This window comes from Aplysia californica, unplaced genomic scaffold (assembly GCF_000002075.1).
Source record: "Aplysia californica isolate F4 #8 unplaced genomic scaffold, AplCal3.0 scaffold00130, whole genome shotgun sequence".
NCBI classification, from domain to species: Eukaryota; Metazoa; Mollusca; class Gastropoda; order Aplysiida; family Aplysiidae; genus Aplysia; species Aplysia californica.
Genome location: NW_004797400.1, coordinates 1,306,250 through 1,313,872, shown reverse-complemented (window position 1 = coordinate 1,313,872; position 7,623 = coordinate 1,306,250). Strand labels below are relative to the sequence as shown.

Sequence of the window (7,623 nt, the reverse complement as noted above, 5' to 3'; positions counted from 1 at the left end):
GGGGGTGGGGGGTCGTAACGCAAGTACATAAGAAAGAAAACGAGTCAAGTCAAACATGACATTATATTTATATACTAAGATAATTCTACTATTTGTTTTTCTAAACATTGAAATCACTTTTTGTGGAAGAAATGAGCATAAACCGTTATGTTTAAGATGTGTAGATTAACTCCTCAGTTGAGTTGATTGAAACGAACTCTCCTAACCTCCAGGAACAGATATCTGGAAGGCATTTGTTATAATGTAAGGTGCAATACACATACACATACACAAAATCAAGAGATAGGAAATCACTTTGATATCTCAGGAGCAATTAGGATCGTCCGTTTTCCATTTATTCTTGCAAGAAGATTGTTTAAAAACAGAAAAGACTACTAGACTACTTACCCTAAATCTTACTCTAGATTCAATTAATTCTTGCATCTATAATAAAGCTTGAATAATTGATATTATATTCGCATTGAGCAAAAATGTTTTTCCAACGTTCAGGAGACAAGACGTTTTTTTTTATACTCGCTAGAAATGAAAAACAAACTGTAATTGACAGTTAAACCTAAAGGTTTTACAAGTCCTTGGGCTGTCTACGCTAAAGATTATAGTCCTAAATTCCCTTGAAATGCTCTTAAAATGCAAAGAACTAAGGAGCAAAGTGTTTTAAGCTTCTTTGCCTTCAGTCAGGGCGATTTTCATATATTATGTGTACACTCGAGAACGCAGACTAGCTTGACAGATCTAGTCAAACACGGGCCTCCCTGGACAGGTAAACTGGGAACGTGTTTTCCATTTTCAGCTGACGACAATCCAAATGCGACCCAGTTGACTGAATCACGGAACTTTCTTTGCTTTGCGGCAGTTGGCAAACTCGTCGGCAGACAAAACCACTCAAAAGAGGGGGGATACAGACCGAAAGACTTGTCGAGCGGTGAGGGATAGAGGAAAAGGAGGGCAAGTGAAGAGTTCTATAATTCGTTTCTGCAGACTTTCTACTTAATGACCGATTCCCGGGCATTGTCCGATGTTGGGTTGATAACTTAAACCTACGCGTAAATACTACCCGAAGATCTTGCGGAAGCCGCAGTACCCGTTTGACCACCGGTCTGGTGGGGTGGAGTAAGATCTGGACTTAACGTACAGAACAGGTCGTGAAGTGCTGGTTGGAATTTATGTTTGTGGGAATTTAGGCTTGGATTCTTGGTTCACGGTTCTTTGGATTTCAAAAGTCAACGATTTAGTAAGTTGTGTTATTGTTATATATAGTATAAAACATTCTTTCTCTTTTTACCTGTGTTTCTCTGCCTTTCTAATTGTTATGTCACCCCCCTCTCACTCTCTTTCTCTCCCCCCCTCTCTCTCCCTCTCCCCCCCTCTCTCTCTCATTGGTATTTTCATTTTAGTTCCTAATAGTAAGCTTAGGTGAATTCATAATTTACGAATGAAAAAAGTGTCTCTCTGAAAGGTATCCGTAACCTGCATTAGTAATACTTGGTGTATAGCAAGAGTGATCCCGACCAGACACAGTACTGACTCATTTTAACCGGCACTGGACGATTGATGTCCTCATTTATCTCCTGGTCCTCAATATAATAAACAATATTATAAACAGGATAGGACGATATTTCTTTAAATATGAGGAATAAATAATGATAAACGAATAAATAACTAATACAACGTTGTATCTGCGTTCATTTAAATTTAACATAGGTTTATTTTGATAACCTCAAACATGAATACTCCAATAAATGGTATGATTGGATTAAGACATCATTTTCTTCTCTTTTTTTTTTGGTTGAAGACGGGCAGAGAAAACAAAACTTTAATTAGATCTACCCATGTCTTATTATTTATTTTTCTAATCTGTTGTAATATTTAATCAGAAATAGTGAAATCGTACACGCCGAAGTAAAATGTTATTTCTACGATTTAAAGAAGTACTATGCTCATTGCTCGGCTTACGACCAGTGTTTTCTATCTATTCGTCTGTTTTGTTCTCACCAGATGATGTCACGAAAAACTAAAAATAATACACATGTTAATATCAAAACCGAAAGGTTAGTCAATTTTGCAGATAGTTGCTCAAGTAACTGGAAATACCCAAATGCATTACCCGGGCTCTCTTACTCGGTGCATTCCCTTATACAGTTACTTTTAGCATAAATGAACATCCTTACTTTCAGTTTCACGAAAAATTGAATGTGCTTGAACTTATGGGCGTACATGTAGCATTTAGTAAGACTTGCTATCCCTGGGTGAACTTTATTGAATTTTTTTTTATGTCAACATGTTAAAAAGGGAAACACAATAGTTCTTTTTGTGTTTTGTGTATGTGATTAACGCCCCATCTAAACATAGATCCACACAATTTGAATAATTTAGGGAGAGGGTTTCAACCTGACTGACTGTCAGGGCCAGCCCAGGCTGAGAGGGTTACAACATCCCAGCAGAAAACCAAGACAAGCAATAAAATTTCGCCCCACACGGAAATCAAACTCAGGAGTTCTGAATCGCACCAATACAGAGACCGTTCAAGATATTTCTGCTGCAGAGTATCTCTTTGACAGTAACGACACCAGGCATTGATTAGATCTGTTCAACCTTAAAATCTAGGGCATGGTGACCGTGCCCACTTGCACGTTAAGTTCTTTTGAGTGTGCAGAAAGGAGAAACCGCTGAGAGAGAGGGACGGTGTTTGTTCGGAGAGAATAGGTCAACATTGACTCGAGGTTTTCTTCAGCACACAGCCCCGACATTTTGACGAGGTCGCATGGTTCAGTGGTCCTTTTATCCACCCTCGTTGATTTGTGGCAAAAACATGAGTATGTGTTGCGTATATTGGCAAAGATTACGATAATTTGAACCCGTGTCTACACAGTGTCTAAGAAACTTGTCCACCGAATTGTGTGTTAACGACAGCCTATCATCATGCGACACAGAAGTTCTGTGGAGGAAAAAAGTAAGGGGGTGAAGCATAGATAGGAACAGACTAAGAATAAAATGTGTAGTACTACAAGTATGCCAAAGCGGTGAACCTAAGATTTGGTCTCCAGTGTTACACTTCACTAGGTACGAATAAGGTACCCATTTTCGGGGCATTCAATCCCTGGGTTGTGGGCAATGAAGAACAAAAAGAAAGTGGGACGAAAACGGATGCACCGTGTACCCCAAACTGTATCCCCTACCCAGGCTTTTTTTTTGTCTCATAAGCATTGGGATGGACACGATAAGGTCGATGAATTAATCAAATTTGTGTGTCTATATTATGCTTTCAAGACACACTTTTTAAAGTGGAAATTCACGAGGCTTAAAAATTATATCTAACAGTACGCCAACTGTGTTCATTGTAATATTATTTACTTCGATATATGGCTTCTGATTTTACTGCGCTTAAATATTATCATTTGACTAAGCTTTCAAAACCACTGTTTGAAATCTAAACGAAAGCAAAGTTTGGCAACTTGCAGATGGTTTGGGTCAATGCAAATCAAAAGGGTATTGTCTGTAATCTGAAACATTCATGAAGGTAACACACACTTACAATACGTGACAGATGATTCTGTTGAATAGTTAATCTCACATGTCGGAAGCATTTGGAGAAACATTTTTAAGTACTAGATCTAGTTTCAAATACAACCCAATAAAAGGAGATAGAAAACAAGGTCCATAACAGTGCATACACGAACAGAACCAAAATACATGAAATCACTAAATTTATTTTATATGGCGTTTCTTCAGAGGGAAAGAGGGGGGTGGGGGAGTTATTTACATATAATATGGCAGAGAAACATCATGAAAAAGAAGAGGGAGATAAACAGAGAGTCAGAGGCCCTGTTTGTAATGAGAAAAGAAAAATGCCACGGTGATGTTACACCGTCTCACCAGAGTCGACTCAAGATATTTTTTTAAAGGGGGCGGGGGTTCAAAAAAGGAAGGACCGGGGCAAGAAGAAAAAGAGTGTTTGAAATTAGGAGTGTGGCAGGGGGACAGGGTTAGGGAGAAAAGGGAGGGGAGAGAGTTACCATAGCCTAATGGATTTGAGAACAGGTGAGGGTAAGATTGCAAAGAGTGTTTGAAATAGGGTTAGAATTTGTAGGGACAAGGAATAACGTGTGTGTCTCTGTGGGCGTATGTGTGTGTGTGTGTGTGTGTGTGTGTGTGTGTGTGTGTGTATGTGTGTGTGTGTGTGAGAGAGAGTGAGAGAGAGAGAGATAGACAGACAGACAGACAGACAGACAGACAGACAGAGAGACAGACAAATGGTTATGGACGTAATGAAGAGCTAAGAGCAAAAAGTAAAATGAGGTTTGAAATAAGAAGCCGGACCCATGGGGGACACAGGAACAGCGGGACGAGGGGGGGGTGTGGGTGGTGATAATGAACTTCGGGCAGAAATGAAAATGGGGTTGAGCTGGTGGGTATGGACATAAGGGATAGTGGAGGGCATGAATGACAACAGTGTTTAATATAGGGAGCGCGTCTGTAGGGATACCGGGAGGTATGGACTTGAGGAAGAAAGGACGACAAGAGGTGAAATAGGATAGGTGCTGATGGGTGCAGGGTGATGAGAGAAGAAGGAGAAGAAAATTGAAAAAGTGAGAAAAGAGAGCACAGTTGGGGAAAGTGGCGTAGAAAAACATTGAAATCGTAATAAAATTTTGTATTTCCTCTATTCATTCTTAGATTGTTTGTAACGTTCGAGACAGACAGACAGACAGACAGCCAGACAGACAGACAGTCAGACAGACAGACAGACAGACAGACAAACAGACAGACAGACAGACGAGACAGACAGACAGACAGACTCTCATTTACCGCCAAAAATCGCCATACAAAGCAGCCGAACTACGAGTGATAGACAAAGTGTGCACATGTAGAGCTAAAAAAATCTTTTTTAAAAAGCTATGTCCCAAGTCTGCGTAAAATTGAAAAGGTGAACGAAAGCAGACGACTGAACAGCCAACTATGCCCGAGAATGATTTGTAACCAGGAAGCTTCAAAATAGAAAAAAAAATCCAACTTCTGTTGTGTTGAGCTAACGCCCAGATTTCTTCACAGCTTCAGATTCTCATCTGTCTCTACGAATACCCACGATCCTTTCCAAACAGTAATTAAAAAGGATGCGCAAGTAACACTGGGAGATTATTTATGAGGCGGGACCTCCGACTTAGCGTCCATCTCTGAATGGGACAAACTACTTAGGATGAAACCCTTGAATCTCTGTAGGATCAAGAACGGTGCAGAGGGGATTTGAACCATGACCATCTGTAGCATGTTGTAGCATAACGCAGCGTGATAGCAGCTGAGCTAACAGCACGCCTACGAGAAGCACGAAACAACAAAATTAGAAATCAATAAAACGCAGGGAGACCAGAAAAGTTAACTCTTTTTAGATGAAGCGGACACATTATTAATATGCCCAATCAGCAGCAACAGACCGAAGCCAATGCTGTAGCACATTTCAAACCAACGTACACAAATCAGTAACTCGAATTTACACATTAATAATAACAATAATAATAATAATAATAATAACAATAATAATAATAATAGATTGCATTTATATAACGCTCTATCCCAAACGAGAATAAGCGCTGCGTGCACTACATCAATCACACGATCACTGAGCGTAATATTTCATCCACACAAGATATTTATTTCATAGTATACGACCTTCTCTTATCTGTCGTTTTGAGTTTCCGATTTCAAAAAGAAAAAAAAAAAAAGAAGAAAAAAAGCAGTTGACAAATATGTAGGAAAAACGAAGTTAGGCTTCCATTGACATTTTAATTTTTTAAAGTTCGGTACCCCAAAACAGTGACTAGAATGCAGGTCGCCAATGAGTTAAAGAAACATTCTCCCATTTATCGCTCATCTCACACGGCGGGGTTGTTGTGTCTCCCGTTATCTTCGCAGCGCGAAATAGAAATTATTAAATCTCAGTAGAAACTGCTTGGAAAATTCATTTTTACTCAGAGGCTCTTTCCAAATTTGTTGTATAAAAGGGAGTGGTAGATTTTAGAGAACAAGTATACGACACATGAGAATAGATTTTTACTTGTACTTTGTGATCTTGTTGCTCTTTGCTTTATTGGGTTGGTGTTTTTAAGATTCAGTTTTAGTCGGCTTTTATTTATCTAATTATTTATTTATGTTTGTGTGTGGAAAGGGGGGGGATCTTATATTTATTTTAGGTTTCATTTTTTAAAGAACGGGGGCGGGTGGATAAGAAATGGTTTAGGTAAAATTGAAAGATTTATCAATGCTCGTAATTGTAAACTGGGGTTCATGAAATATGGAATAATATCATTTTCTTTTCTCTAACACTATTTCAAATTTTGGAAGCCCCCAAACTATATGAAGTATTGCCACCAGCTGCTCCTTTCTCTTTTAATTGAATACAAAGCAACCGAGAGCATTGCGGTTATGATGACACTAGTTTATTCTCTTTAAATTGACAGTGAATTTTGAAGGGAATTTATTTTTTACAGCAATTCTTGTCATTATCTGGCTTTTCCCATGGATTCAAAAGGTTAAGAGATTATTTTCACTGAAATAACCAAGAAAAAAAAACAGAACAAAGTCTCTGTTAATCGCTTTGCTCTATCACTAGTAATTAGTATTTCTCTCCCGATATAAGGCCATTCCACTATGTGTACCTTGCTTGATGGCATTAGAATCGACAAAATTACTACAGAAGGATTAAAAGACAGCTTCCATTAGTGTTATATTATTCACTGAAAGTTCCTTTGTTTGGTTTCATGGTGGAATCAGGCGCTCGTCAAAATATTAAGATTGAGAAACGGACATTTTTTCCGCCCGTGGCGCAATATTTTTTTCCCTCAACACATTCTATGTTCACTTTTTTAAAAACATTTCTCTGTGGATTTCACTGAAAAGCATTGATGAAAGGAACAAATAACATAACTTTGCATTTTCCAGAGACTCTGAAGCTTTGAGTGTCACCAAACATTGACGACCGTTTTCTCGCTTATTTTGCATCTGAAACCAGGCGACCCCCACCTCATTAAATGGCAGTGCCTCAACTTCTGTTTGAGATAGATGGGGTGGCCGGGGGTGGGGGGGGGGGGGGGGTTGTTTCACCAAAAATAAGACAGATGAACAAGCTTTAAGACAATACAAATTACGCTATGATATATTGACGAGCGCCTGATTCCACCGTGCTGTGGCAAATACAGACAGACTCAGTTTTGCTAACCCTCGTGCGTCGAGCAATGGAGCTCTCCCGGCTCAGAGAGATGATCTGGCCACACGAGGCAGTGTTCACGTGTTGTTATGTGACTTCTTCTGTTTGGGGCTGTTGTGAAAGCTTCTAAGGCGATTAAAAGTACAGGGAACGCGATTACATTTTTGCAAATCAATCTCCAACGTACCTAATACTTGAAAAACTGGAAGGGCAACGAAAACAAAAGTTTTTAAGCGGATAATCTTTAGGACGACGTGCGAGTAAGGTCGTCGGCAGAAGTTGAGAAGGAAAGAGGAAGGGGGAGGGGGTATTACAAAAGTGGGACAAGCAAAATGTATACTCTCACCTTCCCTCCGCCCCCCTCTCTCTCTCTCTCTCACTCTCTCTCTCTCTCTCTCTCTCTCTCTCTCTCTCTCTCTCTCTCT

At 39.5% G+C, this 7,623-nt stretch overlaps 1 protein-coding gene across 1 annotated transcript in view; it reads left to right on the top strand.

Moving 5' to 3' along the window:
- Positions 1 to 845: 845 nt before the first annotated feature.
- LOC101850642 (putative amine oxidase [copper-containing]) overlaps positions 846 to 7,623 on the top strand; it is a gene marked incomplete in the record, with an annotated part of 30,703 nt that continues 23,925 nt past the window's right edge. The window contains 1 exon segment of the mRNA XM_013081446.2: positions 846 to 1,231.